The sequence below is a fragment of the Macadamia integrifolia genome, unplaced genomic scaffold (assembly GCF_013358625.1).
Source record: "Macadamia integrifolia cultivar HAES 741 unplaced genomic scaffold, SCU_Mint_v3 scaffold2135, whole genome shotgun sequence".
Lineage (NCBI taxonomy): Eukaryota > Viridiplantae > Streptophyta > Magnoliopsida > Proteales > Proteaceae > Macadamia > Macadamia integrifolia.
The window spans coordinates 45,958-65,081 of record NW_024868533.1 but is presented as its reverse complement, the minus strand read 5'-3'; the positions used below and the strand labels follow the sequence as shown (position 1 = coordinate 65,081).

The window sequence follows — 19,124 nt, the reverse complement described above, 5'->3', positions numbered from 1 at the left end:
TCAAGTAGGGTAAATGTTGGAGATCAAGACCCAATGGTGTAGAATACTTGAAAGGAGTACTCTTCATCAGGATTGTTTTATTTGTTATCGATGCCATGATATGGGTTTCACTAGGAACTCAAGTTGTGGTTAGACTCTTATCATCGCATAATTACCTTGTATGAATCACTTGATTATTATTAAAAGAAAAAACCTAAAAATCAAATCATCTTTGTGTGTCAGGCACAATTCCACATCCAAAAGATTTCCCGCCATCCATATGGACTCGTAACCATAACTGTCACACCCCACTTCCAGTAGACCCAACTTACCATTAGGAATACCAGCGGTATGAGTAAGACACGTACCAGTCTTACCAACCTACCAGGATCTTTGATAGCAGTACCTTAACATTTCACAATCTCACATCACAAACCAACATAAGCAGTAGAATCAGAGTATAGTAGCTGAATCAAAAATAAAAAGGGAAATTCATCTAATGATAAAATATTATCCGTAACTGAATTATTCTTTTACAATCATCCACGACGTATAACTAAAATTACGTTGAACACCTCATGGTGCCGCGTATGCACAGAAATCACAAGCACAATCCTGTCTACGCTCCTCCACGTCCGACATCCACCAGTCATTCACTCTGTACTTGGGTCCAGAGGATAGAGAATCACTAACCATGGGCACGACCGTACCTGCATCATCATCTAGAAAGAGGGTGTATACATGGGGTGAGCTTTCCAACTCGCTTAGTGAGGGGTGGGGTTCAAGCACATCAACACGCATCAATAGAAATAATAATTTATGATGTATGATTATGGAATTTAAACACATAGTCCATGATGCTCGTGATGCAGTTCATTTATTTTATTATCCACCTAACAATACAAACTAAGTTTGGTAAATGCTACTACGACACATTAGGTTGTATCCTTTGTTTCGGAACTACCATCGACTATGCAAGGATACAAACCTAGCCGTGAATAGAAGCCTTTCGGTCCCCGTATATGTTCATGGGTCACCCAACAACCCCTGATAACTGCCTCTTGGCAGTCACAACACTGGTAATACATCGGCCACGCCGGACAAGTTCCTGCCTCCGACAATAATCACATCGTACAGCGGGTGAGGCATTTTGGAAAGGCACATTGAACATACCACAATAGGTTATCCAACACCTTACCCCTTGTTGGCAAGGGGTCATAGCATAGGGAGTGATACCTAACCACATATATGCTACATGCCTTCATAATGATACAGTTAGTATGAATTACACGATACCAGTGAGACCTCAGCCACAAAGTGTAATTCATCTCCAAATACAGCCCTGGGTACACGATACCGATAACACATCGACCACAAAGTGAAACCCGAGACCATTTACCTAATCTAGCATGCATATCATAGTTGAGTATGGACTACGAAACAATGGTACCAATCATTGGCCATGAAGCGTATACATTTCCAGATGCAGTCCCAGGATACATGATACTTGCGAGACCTCAACCACAAAGTGTAACCTGTTACTACAACTAACTCTAATGCACATAATCAATGTATGAATGCAACATACATACGGTAATCATGGCACCGGTACCACTTTGACCATGCCAGATTCCATCTCATATATACAATTAAACACACGACGATCACGGTATTGGTACCACCTCGGCCACATATGATCCCGTCATACGATTCCATAATAATTCATATCAAAATTGTAAAATGTAACATATGATAGCAGACCATCATCATCATGTGAACGGTATAATTAAACATATAAGAATCTATGCATGTGAGCAATTTTATAATAATAAAATAATCAAAATAAAGCAAATATCCCTCACCTAGTTTATATTCGAGTGTGTTAGGGTTCAAGTACAGCCACCGATCAATGGGCTCAACTTTGGTCTCTGGGCACGTGTGCATCACTGTCCTAGACACAAGGGCAATCGTACATTAGTACACAAGGCCCACTTTGGTTACCCCCAAAAGGTATATAGTCAGGGTTTCCCCAGTGACATTAATGTCACTGGAAACACCCACCGAAAACAGGATATTTCGACCAAAAATATCAGTGATGTTTTCGGTAGTGATGACAGAGAGCTTACAAGCCTCTATAATCCACCAGAAATAACCCACCTGAAGTAGGCCCAGTGGATCTGGTGGCTTGCTTCCGGTGGTGGTACAAAAGTGTCAATCCATTTTGGGGCTTTCCAACTGGGCTTGATTGCCTAGATTCGTTTCGTGGAGTTTGTAGGGAATGGTCCTAGTATCATTCTAAGCCAATAAAATTCCAATTCCATTGAGCCATTTGGGAGATACATCGATCAAACAATCAAAACCCTAGTTGGTCATTTGGCACTACTTGTTGCCAGAGCTCACTGGGCCTGGTTTGAGCTCAGCAACAACACTGGGAGGGTGGAATACCCATTCCATGAACTCAACATGGTTTGTACACTAAGATTCCACCCAGACCTAGCCTGTCCTAGTTTGAAATGAAGAGAGAGAGAGAGTGGTGGAAGTGAGTGCACTTACCTCCGGCAACAATTCTGGCGACTAGGCGGTAGCCGACACCATGGTAAGACCTCCTCCTTCTTCTTCCCCTTCTTCTCCTTCCTTCTTATCCTCTTTCTCTCCTATCCTACATTAGACATAAAGAAATGAGGAAATAAAATCCTCATTTCTTTGTTAAGTGACAATTTTGGACCTTAGGGTCTGTTTGGTTGGACCCTATTCGAACCAATCGGGTTAATACGAATTTCGGGTCCCGAGGACCCAACCATTTAGGTCTACAAAGTGCTCACATTATGAGTAAAATGTGAAGGATGATTTGGGATCATCCAAGGCTATCTACGATGTAAGTGGTGGGACCCTCGGGCATTGAAATTTTGACAGCAGCCTGTTAGGCACACCAGATTCAGGCCCAGTGGATCCAGTTGCATATTTTCGGTGGTCAAGACAATAAGTTATCTTGATTGCTTGCTATCCAACATTTGGCCTTGGATAGGTGGTTGCTCTCGGCGGTGCTCGTGGTCTTTCGATCACTTTTGTACGTGTCGGGATTTATGCATAAGGTGTCAGGTCACTTACCGTGTGGGATTGGAAGGTACGAATCCCCTCCAGTTAGACTGGCATGTGATACATGAATATTTGGGGTCATCTCTCTCCCTTCAGTAATGAGTAACCGTGAGCCAAAACCTGGCTGTGCTTCCGATCTCCGGTCCGAGACTTGGTACAATAGTTCAAATTAGACTGAGTCAGGGCACGGGTGTAACATTCTCCCACCTTACAAGAATTTCGTCCTCAAAATTGAATATACCTAGAAAATCAAACAATCCAGGATACTGCTACATCATCTCATCTTCCTGCTCCCAAGATGCTTCCTGTTCGGGGTGGTTCATCCATTTCACTTTGGCGAAGGAAACGATGCGGTTGTAGAGAACATCCTCTTTCCGATCAACAATCTTCTCCGGATACTCCACGTAGGCAAAATCCTCGTCCAACTCATGGGGTATGTAAGTTATGACGTGAGTGGGGTCGGGGATGTACTTCCTCAACATAGATACATGGAAGACATCAAGTGTAACCTCCAACTCTGGTGGTAGAGCTATCTAGTAAGCTACCAGTCTGATCCTTTCCAGTCTGTCGTATGGTCCTATGAACCTTAGACTAAGCTTTCCATCGAACCGCATCACTCCTTTAACTGGGGAGATCCATAAGAACACCTTGTCTCCAGCACCAAACTCTAGATGTTTCCTCCTAACATCTGTATAGCTTTTTTTCCTGGACTGAGCTGCCTTGATCCTTTCTCTGATCACATTCACCTTCTCACTAGTTTCCTGTATCAAGTCTGGACCCAAAATATTCTGTTTACCAACCTCATCCCAATAGAGTGGAGTTTGGCACTTTCTGCCATACTGTGCCTCAAACGGGTACATTCCGATGGTGGCCTAGTAATTATTGTTATAGGAGAACTCAATAAAGGAAATGTGCTCATCCCAACTGTAACTCATATCCAAGGCACACGCTTTAAGTAGGTCCTCTAATGTTTAGATAGTCCTTTTCGACTAGCCGTCGGTCTAAGGGTGAAAGGCTATACTAAAATTCAAATGTGTGCCCATAGCTTTCTGTACACATGTCCAAAACTTAGAAGTGAACCTAGGATCTCGATCAGAGATGATACTAACTGGTACACCATATAGCCTGATGATGTTGTCAATATACAACTTGGCCAACTTGTCCATAGAAAATGTGATTTTGATTAGGATAAATTGAGCTGCTTTGTTCAAGTGGTCCAAAACTATCCAAATGGCATCCATACCCTTCTGTGTGTGGGGTAGGCCTGTGACGAAGTCCATGGTAATATTCTCCCATTTTCACTCCGGAATAGATAGTGACTGCAATAAACTATGGGGCCTTTGCCTTTCAGCCTTGACTTACTGGCATGTGAGGCATCTAGACACATGCATGGCCACATCATTCTTCATTCATTTTCACTAATAGGAGCTTTTGAGGTCCTTGTACATTTTAGTGCTGTTGAGGTGGATGGAGTATGGAGAGCTGTATGTCTCTCTCAAAACTGTCTCTCAAATCACCACCACTAGGCACACATAACCTCCCTTTGAACTTGAGAATCCCATTTTCAGTTATAGAGAAATTTGGGTCCTTTTAGGTTCCTTCCTAGCATTCTGCTATCAGCTTTTGCAACTCTGCATCAGTAACTTGAGCTACAGTGATCCTATCCACCAAACTAGGTCGTACCACTAATGCCGATAGTGACAAAGTGACACTTTCCACTAATAACTCCAAGTCTAGTTTTCTGACCTCCCCTATGAGATGCTCATTGGTGGTCAGTGTTGCAAGAGTCAGTGATTGAGATTTCCAACTAAGTGCATCAGCTACCTTATTGGCCTTTCCCAGGTGATACTGGATAGTACAATCATAATCCTTCATCAGCTCTAACCAATGCCTCTGTCTCATGTTGAGATCTTTTTGGGTGAAGAAGTACTTGAGGCTCTTATGGTCACTGAAGATCTCACTTTTCTCACCATATAGGTAGTGTCTCCAAATTTTTAGTGCAAAAATTACAACTACCAACTCTAAATCATGGGTGGGGTAGTTCTTCTCATAATCTTTCAATTAATGGAATGCATAAGCAATGACCTTCCCGTGTTACATCAATACACAACCCAATACCAACTTGGAGGCATCACTATACACAACCATACCACCTGTACCGGTTGGAATAGTTAAAACTGGAGCTGATACAAACCTTTACCTTAGCTCCTTGAATCTCTTTTCACAAGCATCAGACCACTCAAATTTCACACCCCTCCTTGTGAGTCAGGTCATTGGGTAGCAATGCGGGAGAAGTTCTCAATAAACCTCCTATAGTATCCGACCAATCCCAGAAAACTACGTATGTCTGCTACACTCTTGGGAGTCTCCCATTCTAGAACGGCTTACCCTTGCTTGGGTCAACCTCTATACCCTTGTCTAAAACAATGTGGCCTAGAAATGCCACCTATGACAACCAAAACTCGCACTTACTGAATTTGGCATAGAGTTGCTTCTCCCTTAGCCATTGCAGTACTAACCTCAGGTGAACAGCATGTTCCTCTGCACTCTTGGAGTAGACCAAAATTTTATCACTGAACACAATCACAAACTTATCCAAGACATCCTGGAATGCCCGATTCATCAAGTCCATAAATGCAGCTGGTGCATTAGTCAACCCAAACGACATCACCAAGAACTCATAATGTCCATTCCTTAATCTGAAGGCCATATTACTGACATCGCTATCCTTGATCCTGACTTGGTGGTAGCCCAATCTAAGGTTAATCTTGGAGAATACCTTGGCACCCTGCAACTGATCAAATAAATCATCTATCCTTGGTAAAGGATATCGGTTTTTTATGGTTAGCTTATTAAGCTCCCAGTAATTAATGCACAATCTCATACTTCCATCTTTCTTCTTGATGAACAATACCGGTGCTCCCCATGGAGACACACTAGGTCTAATGAATCCTTTCTTCAGAAGGTCCTGAAGTTGCACCTATAATTCCTTCAAGTCTGTGGGGGCCATACGATAAGGGGCCTTTGACACTAGTGCCGAGTTGAGGAGTAGGTCTATAGCAAACTCTGTCTCTCGGTGCGGAGGCAAACTTGTCAAGTCATCAGGGAATACATCAAAAAATTCCCTCACCACATTAAGCTCGGTCAATGGCCTAATCATCTCAGTATCCACCATAGATACTAAGTAGCCTTGATATCCCTTATCCAGTAGCTTCTTCATCTGGAGTGCGGATATGATAACCTTCTTGGGTTTCTTAGGCTTATCCCCTTGGAATACAAACTCATCATCATCACGAGGTCTAAAAATGATATTCTTCTCTACATATAGCACACTGGCTCTGTATGCAGACTAGTCCATTCCTAAAATCATGTCAAAGTCGGTCATATCCAACTCGATCAAGTGGGCATTCAATTCATGTTCACCTATGGTCACTGGACAAGGCTCATACACATAGTTCAGACCTACTACACTTCCTATAGGGGTGCTCTGGCCAAACATTGAGTCAGTCCCTTAGGTGGAATTCTCATCTTCTTCACAAATGCTGGTGACACAAATGAATGTGAGGCTCTTGAGTCAAATAACACATGTGCAGGCAATAATGATATCAATAATATACCTGTCACTACATCGGGTGTAGCCTTGGCATCTTCTACAGTCATAACAAATACTCTGCCCTATGGTCTCTGGCCCTGTGGGGCTGTGCTGGTCTAAGGACTGAATATGTCTATTGGGGCCTAGGTGGCATAGTGTATGGTGTACCACTAGGCCTCCAATGTGGGCATGTCCTCGCCATATGGCCTAGCTGATCGCAATGAAAGCTCCTTGGGCTCGATGCCGAAGACTGAGACACAACACTAGATCAGGAGGACTGGGAAGTCTGACTAGCTTCAGGCTTCCTGACTAGCACCAGAGTTAGGTTGATATAAGGCACTCGAAAGGGTTTGCTGCCTTTTCTAGTATCAGTAGATCCCATTAGCCTCTTTCCCGTTCCTTACTGGGCTGTGAAGTTGTCTCTATGCTGGTCTTCAATAGATTTAGCCACTTGGACCACCTTAGCATAGGTCTGCAGCTTCAACCCCACAATGGTTGACCCAATACCTGGCTTAACCCTTTCTCAAACTTCTTTACCTTAGCTCTATCACCTCTAAGATGCCCATGAGCAAAATGGAATAGCTCCTCAAATCGTTGCTGATACTCGAGCATAGACTTGGAACCTTAAACCAATTGAGAGAACTCACTCACTCTCCTATCCTGGAAGCTTTCCGAAAAAAATAGTTCTCAAAGAAGGCCCCTTTAAAGTCTGCCCAAGTAGGGTTTGGGTTAATAGCCTTCAGAATAGGCTTGGTGGCACTCCACCACTCATCTGCTTCGTTTGGCAATTGATAGTCCACACACAAAATTTTTTGCTCATCAGTGCAGCCCATCAATCTAAAAACTTTCTCCATTCCACCAATCCATCTTGATGGATATAATGGGTCTTGGCCCACCTTTGAGAAGCATAGGGGCCTAAGCCATTGAAACTTCTCCATCATTTTCGTCAAGTCTGTCCAGCCCTCTACATGGACTTGGGCTTGTTCAGGCATCGGGTCTTGCACTTGCCTCTACACATTCTGATGCACTTGCCCATACACTTATGCCCCACCTGACATTTGAAGGGTAGCCTATCCAGTGGGTATTGGAATGGGTGCCGGTGGAGTAGGAGGTGTGGGTGGTGCACTACGAGCTCCCATTGTCGCTTGGATCCTATCATTCATCCCGACCATAAACCGATTTTTCCTTTCCTCAACTCCCCGCATCATATTATCCATGATGATGCCACATCATGTGTAGTAAGTACCAGCGGAGCTGGGGGTGCATTGCTGGGTCTACCCTGATTCCGTGTAGGGGAAGTGGGAGGTGACAGGAGTGATATGGATTGGGATCGAGTGTTCCAGTGTGACATGACTCTATGGAGGAATCCAATTAGTTCACATGCATATACAAGGTTGCATGTAATTGGAACACATGCATTCATAATGGGTCCCAAACATATACAATAGGCAAAATTAGGGTTAGGGCATGCACAAGTGGGGTCCACACATATTAGGATCTGATCGCACGCGTATCTCAAAAAGGACACACCATTAAAGTAATAAAATAAAATTTAGATTTGAAAAAGAAAAATAATTTATTTCTAAATTAGTCCACCGAAAACAGGGGGACTTTTCACCATAAATATGGCTTAATCCACCGAAAATATTCTTGTTATTTCCGGTGGACAAAATAGAGAGCAATTTGGGTCTCTCTCTTTCATCGGGAATATGCCACGGGAAGCAAGTCCAGTGTTTCCGGTGGCTTGTTTCTGGTGGACACAAACCACCTATATAAAGCTTGGGTTTGGGTTTCATTGTCCAAAACCCTATTCTAACTTATGAAAAAGGTGTGGAAATGGCCAAGGAGAGTTTTCCAACCCATTCCCCACTTCCCTCTTGCTATTTCGTGATCAATCGGTGCCGTATTAGCACCAAAGGTATGTTTCTCCTCTCTATAACCTAGTTTTGTGATTTTCTTCCCTATGAGTTCTACTTTCAACCATTGAACTGGGTTTTCATTCTTGAATCCTTAGGAATCATATTGCAATGATATTTGGATGTTGTGTACGTATCTGACGTGTCGTTGAACAAGAGGAGCAAGACGTCGCCTCTCAGTTCAACCCAATCCTATTTTGCTCTGTGGCTGAGCAAGATCATTGGGAACTCTTCGAGCGCCGCAACTTGGACCCGGGAGTCTATGTGAGGACAAGAGACTTTCATGCATTTCATCTTTGTCAACAGTTTGAAGATGTCGGGTGGTACCGCATCTTGAAACCTAACAAGTACTACTACCCAACACTAGTCAGGTTGTTCTACTCCAACCTACAATGCATGAACCAGGGTACCAAAGAGATGCGGATCACCTCCTACGTGAAGGGGGTGGAGATCTCCTTTGACATGAGGTAGTTAGCCAATATTTTGATGGTTAGCAATGCCGGTGACCTGGTGTTTTTCCCACCTTGGACTCCAGCTTATGACTTCCAGAGTCTCGATACCTTTCAGGAGATAAACAACATGCTGACCAAGGAGGCCACAGGATGGAATCGCTCAGTCAACTATTTTGCTACTCCAAAGGTTGTATGTCACGCAGTCCAGTTGAATGTTCTTCCCAGTTATGGACACTATAATAAGGTATCTGCACTGCACGCCTATGTGACCTACTGCGTGTACATGGGGGCTTAGATACGTCTTTCTTACCTCCTGATGTGGACCATGATAATTAGGTTCGAGGGACAGGATCACCAAGTTGGGAACCTATGCTATGGGAGGATACTAACGGGCATATTCCTCCGCTTTAGGGTGGATTTAGAGGGAGAGGCACGCTTAGACAAAGAGGTCATAGACTTCAACCAAGACTCCCTGAGGAAGATGACCCTGAATATGAGGGAGGTGACACCTAATCCAGAGGCGGGTGTGCAGCCTATGGAGGTAGAGAGTGGTGGTGCCGGTGATGTTGGTGGCGATGCCAATGATTTTGGTGGAGGTGCTGGTGGTGTTGGTGGTGCAGGAGGAGGGGCTGCTGGGGTTGGTGGTGTTCCACCACCTGACCCACAGGCTATGGGTTCTAAGGTTGCCTCCACTTCCTAGGGCACTAGAGGTGTGAGGCCCTATGGTCTCAATGATGTTATGGCCCACTTGGACACCACCACATCACTGATGAGGAGCATAGATGGCCACCTCAATAGCATAGACAGGACCTATTGTCTTATGGACAATAGAGTGGCCTCCCTTGTGGCACAAATACAGGCGATGGTCTTCCATCTTAGTGTTCCGGTGCCTCCTCTAGGAACGCATGGTTCGAATTAGGCTCAGGACCAAAGACAGAACTAGCAACAACAGCAAGAGCAGCAAGAATAGTGGCATGTTTGCCATTGTAGTTTTTAGAATTTCCTTTCATACTTTTTGTGAGTTTGATGTTTTAGGTTTTAGTTGAACTTTTTACTTTCTATCATTTGCTTTAGTTTTTGAATTTCCTAGACGTAGGCTAGTTAGGATTTCCTGCTTTCAGTTCTTTATTTTCTTATGAAAGTGTAAGCTATGTATTCAATTTCTCTATTATAATGAAACGACTTTAACACCTATGCTTGTCTCCTAATTGAGAAATTTCTATTATTGTTGTCTTAAGATTTTTATTTAAATCCTAATTTCTCCAAAATCATGGTTTGGCTGAGATTGTGAGTTAAGGCAGAGCTTCGCCCTCTGATACCATAGCTGTCACACCCCACTTCCAGTAGACCCAACTTACCATTAGGAATATCGATGGTGTGAGTAAGATACATACCTATCTTACCAACCTACCAGGATCTTTGATAGCAGTACCTTAAAATTTCACAATCTCACATTACAAATGAACATAAGCAGCAAAATCAGAGTATAGTACCGGAATCATAAATAAAATGGGAAAATCATCTAGTGATAAAATATTATCCATAAATGAATTATTCTTTTACAATCATCCACGACGTATAACTAATAAGTTTAAAAGAAATGTACCATCCACAAACTCATATCAAAATCACCAAAATTACACTGAACACCTCATGGTGTCGCGTATGCACAGAAATCACAAGCGTAGTCCTGGCTATACCCCTCCACGTTCGGCATCCACCAGTCACTCACTCCGTACTCGGGTCTGGAGGATAGAGAATCACTAACCATGGGCACGATCGTACTTACATCATCATCTAAAACGAGGGTGTATACGTGGGGTGAGCTTTCCAACTAGCTTAGTGAGGGGTGGGGTTCAAGCACATCCACACACATCAATAGTAGTAATAATTTATGATACATGATTATGAAATTTAAACACATAGTCCATGATGTTCGTGATGCAGTTCATTTATTTTATTATTCACCTAACAATACAAACTAAGTCTGGTAAATGCTACTATGGTGCATTAGGTTGTATCCTTCATCTTGGAACCGCCATCGACTACGTAAGGATACAAACCCTAGCTATGAATAGAAGCCTATTGATCCCGGTATGCATCCATGATTCACCTAGCAAACCCCTAATAACACCCTACTGACAGTCACAGCACCGATCACACATCGGCCACGTTCCCGCCGTTGACAACAATCACATCGTACCATGGGTGTGGCATTCTAGAAAGGCACATCAAACATACCACAATGGGTTATCCAACACCTTACCCCCTGTTGGCAAGGATTCATAGCACAGGGAGTGATACCTAACCATATATATGCTACATGCCTTCATAATGATACAGAGTATGAATTACACGATACCAGTGAGACCTCGGCCACAAAGTGTTATTCATCTCCAAATATAGCCCTGGGTATACGATATTGGTAACATATCGGCCACAAAGTGAAACCCGACACCGTTTACCTAATCTAGTATATATCATAGTAGAGTATGGACTATACAACACTGGTACCAATCATCGGCCACGAAGCGTATCCATTTTTAAATGCAGTCCCCCGGGTACATGATATCGGTGAGACCTCGGCCAAAGACTACAACTAATTCTAATGCACATAATCAATGCATAAATGCAGCATACATACGAAAATCATGGCACCGGTGCCACCTCGGCCATTCCAGATTCCTTCCCACACATACAACCAAACACACGGTGATCATGGTATTGGTACCACCTCAGCCACACCGGATCCCGTCATACAATTCCATAACAATTCATATCAGAATTATAAAATGTAACATATGATAACATACCATCATCATCATGTGAATGGTATAATTAAACATATAAGAATCTATGCATGTGGGTAATTCTATAATAATAAAACAATCAAAATAAAGCAACCATCCCTCACCTGGTTTATGTTCGAGTGTGTTAGGATTCAAGTACGGCCACCGATCGATCAGCTCAACTTTGTTCTCGGGGCATGTGCACATTACTGTTCTAGACACAAGGGCAATCATACATCAGTATGGGTCAGAAAGATCGGGAGAGGCCCACTTGGGTCACCCCCAAAAGGTACAGTCAAGGTTTCCTAGTGACAGTAATGTCACCGAAAACACCCACCGGAAACAAGATATTTCCACCGGAAATATCATTGCTATTTTCGGTGGTGGAAATATCATTGCTATTTTCTGTGGGGGTGACAGAGAGCTCACAAGCCTCTGTGATCCACCAGAAATAATCCACCGAAAGCAGGCCCAGTGGATCTGGTGGCTTGCTTCCGATGATGGTACAGAAGTGTCCAGCCATTTTGGGGCTTTTTGGCTCGGGTCCGATTGTCGGGATTCGTTCCATGGAGTTTATAGGGAATGGTTCTAGCATCATTCTAAAGCTAATAAAATCCTGATTCCACGTCGATCAAACTATCAAAACCCTAGTTGGTCATTTGGCACTACTTGTTGTCAGAGCTCACCGGGTCTGGTTTGAGCTCAACAACAACACTGGGAGGGTTGAATACGCGTTCCACGACCTTAAGATGATTTGTACACTAAGATTCCACTCATACCTAGCCTAATCTAGGTCGAAATGAAGAGAGAGAGTGGTGGAAGTGAGTGCACTTACCTCCAATAATGATTTCGGTGACTAGGCGGTAGCCGACACCAAGGTAAGACCTCCTCCTTCTTCTTCCCCTTCTTCTCCTTCCTTCTTCTCCTATTTCTCTCCTCTCCTATATTGGACACAAAGAAATGATGAAATAAAATCCTCATTTCTTTGTTAAGTGACAATTTTGGACCTTAGGGTCTGTTTGGTTGGACCTTATTCGGACCAATCGGATTTAGGCCTAGTGGATCCGGTGGTGTATTTTCGGTGGTCAAGATAGCAAGTAATCTTGAATGCTTGCTGTCCAGTAGCTGGCCTTGCATGGGTGGTTGCTCTTGGCCGTGCTCTTGGTCTTTCGGTACCTTTGGTACGTGCTGGGATTTATGCATAAGGAGTCAGGTCACTTATCGTCTGGGATCGTAAGGTGTGAATCCCCTCCAGTTAGACTGGCATATGATGCATGAACATGTGGGGTCATCTCTCCCCCTTAGACAATGAGCGGCCATGGGCCAAAACCCGACTGTGCTTTCGATCTTCGATCCGAGACCTGGCATAACAATTCAAATTGGACTGAGTCAGGGCACAGGTGTAACAACAACCAGTTGACTAAACATCTTTTCAGGCATCCAAGGTTTACTCAGAATGGAACCAATTCCAAGAGACTTGGCCAGTAGTGACGCACCAGAAGCAGCATGGGTCCACTCAATGGAAGCAATGCAAGTCGAGATGGCTGAACTCAAACAAAACATGGCATATATCTTACAAATAATCTAGAACCAACCTAGGACTGACTCAATCCCTCCTATAAATGAGCATTTGGCCTAGAATCAACCAAGGACAAACTCTATTCCTACCATAGGAGAAGAAGAGCGAACTAGGCCCGCCTAACTAGGGAGCATCCACCATGCCAAGGGTTCCTATTAGGTTTGTGATTGACAAGGACGAAGAAGATTCGCCGCTCATGTACAAAATGAACCTCTAGAGATAGAAAGAGAAGAAAATGAGAGAATATTTGGAGAAGCTGGAAAACATGATCTAGATTGGAAAGAATCAGAAAGGGCAAAATAAAGATCCTAGTGAGATGAGTTTTTTTTTCCGGAGAAAAATTTTGAGAGAAGTTTAAGTGCCAGGCTAATAGATTTGATGGGTCAGGGGACCCCAAGTCTCACTTAAAGTCTTTGTAAGCATCGCCAAAATCATGGCAACTCACGGATGAACAGATGAGTAGGGCCTTTTTGTTAACTCTATGAGGACCAGCTTTAAGATGGCTCATGCAATTGGAGCCCACACAGACTCAAATTTGGGCAGCGGTTGTATGAGCCTTCACAAAGTAATACTCCTATAATATGGAGGTCGATGTAAAAAGGCATGAGTTGGAGACCTTAAGACAATAGCTAAGGGAAGCGCTCACATCATTTCTAATGAGGTTTCGAGACAAAGCTGTAAAATGGCAGACCGTCCATCGGAGGCAAAGTAGGTGGAGATGTTGATTGAAAATATCTTCAAGCCATATTATAATGTCCTTTATTATAAGCATTTTGTAAACTATCGATGCATTGATAGCCACAGGCACTGGCGTTGAGAACAAGCTACTAAGGGATGCCCAAAACCAATGTGAGGGTTGGGCGAAGCAAAGGTTCAGAAGCAAACACGGTGAATGCATTTCAACAATTAGTGGCATCGACAACAATCTGGTCCCCAAACATTTGTGATACAAGTAGATTCCCCGGCCTAAAGTGCCCCCCACTAAAGAGGTAGTTCACAAACTTGAGAATGCCATTGTCCAAAGTATATGAAAAGTTGAAAAAGCAGGACCTCCTTGGCAAAATTGCTCCCAGGGTCATCAGTAACCCCCCATCACCTTGGTATAGGGATCATAAATTTTATACCTACCCCAACCAGAAGGGTAACACTACAAAGTGATGCATTAATCTATTACATGCAGTCCAAGATTTTGTAGACAATAAGACTATAGAAGTGAAAGTCAAACAATATCCAAATGTCACAACCAATCCACACCTAGATCATGGGACAGTCAATATGTTGGCCAATGATTCCTAGGATTTCGGTCCTCAGTTCTTTGATCCAACTCACTTTATCAGGAATCCCCGGGAGTACCATCTTTATAGGGTGGTTGAGTGGAGAGAGAAGTCGATGCATGTATGAATATAATCATTCCCTCTAGATATCTTAAGGCATATCACCAGTTTTATCAAAGAAGCTTATAAAAAAGAATGTAATTCTTGGCAGAGGGCAATATACACGTATTATGCTGACATGCACTTCACCCATCCTATGGCATATGACCACAGAGGGCCTCACTCTAGTCATGTGTATGCCTTAGAAGAAGAAGTACTTGAGAATAATTCAACTCAACTAATCCGGCCCAAGGCCAGAAGAAGTCTCATTGATTTTCACACTTACAAGAGAATCATTGGAGACATAATACAAATAGTAGAAGATGAATCTAAAGGGGCTCTTAAGACAAAATTTGCATACAAGGGATTATCAGGAATCATAGTAATGGGATGATCACCCACTTACCCTACATCTCCACCATCAAGCCCTCCACCTCCACCTCAACCACCATCTCTTCCATCTGAGGTCCCTACATACCATACCTCATCATATTTGCTTGACTCGCCAATGCATAACCTGCCATATTATCCCTCTTTACCATCAGTACCATCATCCCCATCATATCACCCAAGGTCATATGACCTTTATCACACTCTTATTATCCTTTATCCCCATTAGAATCCCAACCTATTAAAATACATCTCTTTCAATCACCCCTCTCCATATCCATCATCACCACCATATTATCCCAATTCCCGATCATCATGTGACTTAGGATTAGTGGATGATCCCCTTTCTTATGATCCAGAAAAAGGATGGATAGATGGCTTTAATTGGAGTGACAGCCTCACATTGTCAAAATCTCCGGATGAAACCTCATCAACTGGGTCAGTGAATGCTTTGGAAGGAGAAGGTCTGGGGGTGGATCCTACTTTTTTAATTCTCAAGAGAACCATTTGCTAGTAATTGAAGAGGTCACAAATGATTTGCTTAGGGTAGTGATGGCATTAGCATTCGGTGAACAAATCAAGGAACATGCTTACCTAATCCATATAGGGAGCGACACCAAGGAAGATGAACATGACAAAGTTATTAATGAACTTCGCAGGTACGATGCAGGATCCAACCCTATGGGAGAACAAATAATGTTAAATTATATTACATAACAAGAGTTATTCGTTCCCATATTTACCACAACACACATATTAAGCCACAAAGTATAACATCCAAAGATGCAACATTAGAGAAGACGACGGTCCCACTCTCGGCTCAAGGTATGATGTATGCACAGGCACCACAAGCACAACCAAAAACATGCTTCTCGGATTCTGTTGTCCACCAGTCACCACCATACTCAGCCACAGAGGAAGAAGTGTCACTGTGCATGTCACACCTTGCCTCAATTATAAGCCAAGGTATATAGCACTGGATTTCTCAACTAGTCAGCCTACCTCCACCAGGATCACAGAAGTAGTCTATGCACTTCACAATATCACTAGATCATCCACTAAAATCAGCATACGCATATAAAATTCATAAATTAATATAATTCGTGGTGATCAAATCTAAAGTGATAAGAATATAATTACAAGCCCAAAATTAAATACAACCCATAGTTATATAAATATTTACATCTTATAGACATATTAAATAAAAATCAAATAAATAAAAGGGAATCTCAATACACACTATAGTGTATTGCAGAAATGGCCTCACAACCACACCTGATCATCTATCCACTTCAGCTTCATTCCACCATCTTTAAATATAAATCCATGAGGGGTGAACTTCACAAGCCTAGTGAGGGGTAAGAAGGAAAGCACACACATCCAAACATGGTGCCAAATTCATGCTCAGAATAATAACCACAACATGATGCCACAGATTCACAGCCACATGATCCATTTTCATTTATAATAAATCCATTCTAATTGCTAAGCCTCATTATGTGGGTATAAGTGCTATAAGCAACGTAGGTGGTATTCCCTCCCCAGTACGTCGGGCTCCAGAGATACAAGCTAGTTGCAAGTAGGAGTCAGCTAGTCCTAGAAAGAACCTTGGTCTCCCAACCAAACCCTAAAAAGTAGCCCCTGACAGTCATGGTCTTGGAATCCCACACCATACATCGGTGATCCATGCTATCTAACAATCATATGTACATGTACATCATACCATGTTGTGCCAAATATGGATACAGTACGTTATAGCCAAGCATAGTAGTCCTCCAAGACCTACCACCGAGTGGGATTAGCCAATTCCTCACCCCTATTGACAAGGGAATAACACTAAGATGTGATCTAACCAAATGCAATCTACATGTATCCATAACAATCATAAAATCCAATCATCCAATTGTGGCCATAGTTATAATATTGACCCCTGAGCCCATGGTACTGGAATCCATGCCTCGGCCACACTATGCCTCAGATCGTCGATTTTATAATTACTACCACTCAACTACATCTCTAATCTCATCCACAAAACCTCGATCACATCAATCTCGATAAATCCATACCACATGTGCAATTTATAATTTTTATAAAAAATACATCTAAAACAGAGATATCACAACATTACACATGGGCACACATAATAAAATATAAAACACTCTGTAAAATAAATCAAGCACCCACTCACTTTGATACCCAAATCTGATGCCTTTTCGTTGAATTTCTGTCATCGCGTATCCTTGCTGAGTATCTTAGGTTCCTAATTTTATCAATTCAAAATTTACTGTTAGTTTCATTCTTTACTGTCAAAAAATAGCCCAACTTCCAAAATTTTATTGAATTCCCTCCTGGAATCCAAACTTGTTGTTGAGCAGAGGTACTGGCCTTCCTAACTTGGGTGTAGCTTACTAACTCCACCCTCACAATCATGGCACCATTGTCCATCCAACAGGACCAAGTCATAGGTTGTTGGCCACCAGTCATATAATTGAGGTAGCCTGTAGGTTTCCACAGTCCTCAGGCTGCTTGGGATGGATTTCCTACATAGTCGGGGTATATATTGACACTTCTCTTCCTCACCAATCCTTCCAAAAATATCCCTCTTCCTGAGTGAGTCAAACCCCTGCCAAGTGTGTTACACATTTTCCAAGAAGGGTAGGGGCCACACAATAGTATTAAGGTTCACAACAGTCCTCTTAAGCCCCACTTGCAGGTTAGGCTTGTGGCCACCAGTTGGCCGTTGGCCACCCACCGGTGATGGCTTGCAGAAAATCCAATTCTACCCTACCTGCAGTTGAATTCTGTAGGCACCAGTTCTAGTTTCTGGGCCTTGGGTTTTATTCCATACTCTTCCTACATGATATTGGGCATGTGTGGGGTATTACATTGCCTAATTACAACCTAATTCCAAAAAACCCTAACTCAGTCCTTTTGGTTCCAGTTGGGTTTTTTGGGAATTAACAAGGAATTCTATCAAATTGAGTATACAAAGTTCCTTCCCACTTGATTCATCACCCAATTACCACTAATTGCATTTATTAAAATTATTGGAACCCCTATCCAGTTCCAATTTTGGTTCATTCATTGGCCACAGGGTCAATTTATGTCAAATGTGTCCCAATTTCCCAATTTTCCTTGTCCGGGTGACCCGAGTAAATTTATGCCCATTCCTTGAAAAAATTGGGGCATGTATGGTACTGCCCCATCTCCAATTGCAACCTATTGGGGTTAATTGGTAAAATCCCCTTGGTCCAAGGTCCATTGGGACAAACTAACAACCAATTGGTTCTAAATTCAGGTCCCAAAGTTGGGGTTTCAACTGTAGGGAGCTGAGTTGTGTCTCGAAGGTCGATTCCCATCTTCCAATTTCTATAGCTACCAACCGTAACCTGCTGCCATTACTAAAGTACTGAAATTCTCAGAGTTGGTGAAGAGATTCTACCACTCACCTAGTACATGGACCTGCAGGTGCAACAATAGCTCTTCTTTTGCAGCTATCCAGCCTCCCAAACAATCCAACAACATTGGCAGCAACAATAGTGGCCTAGGGTTCCCTTGGTAGTAGCTTAGGAGAGGTAATAAAAGCCACATACAGGGGCATCAACTGGGAAGTAGCTGCAGTTGGGCAACAACAACTCCTAGCAACTCCTTCACTTTCTTCTTCCTCTTCTTCCTTCTTCTTCTTCTTTTCCTTCCTTTCTCCTTCTTCTCCCTTTCTTCTTCTCTGCCCAAGATTTCTATAGGGAAGAATTGAGAGTAAGGGTGGGGTAGTCTTTATATAGGCAGGTCCACTAGGGCCTGTTTGGTTTTGGGTTTAATTTAAATGAATTGGGTTATTCTCTTATAACTTCTCGTAGGTCCTACCTTCTAGAAACCTGTAAGTTGGTTAATAATCAGTCCATAGGTTCCGACAATTGAGATGAATATGGTACTCGAAGTGTACAGGTGTGGCCCCACA

General features: G+C 42.8%; 1 long non-coding RNA gene across 1 annotated transcript; it reads right to left on the bottom strand.

The window, feature by feature from the left end:
- Window positions 1-420: 420 nt before the first annotated feature.
- Window positions 421-18,893, bottom strand: LOC122065880. Its single transcript, XR_006136139.1, has 3 exons — window positions 18,616-18,893; window positions 17,355-17,426; window positions 421-701 (listed from the first exon to the last, which is right to left on the bottom strand). It is a non-coding gene; the product is annotated as an uncharacterized LOC122065880 (long non-coding RNA).
- Window positions 18,894-19,124: the final 231 nt, after the last annotated feature.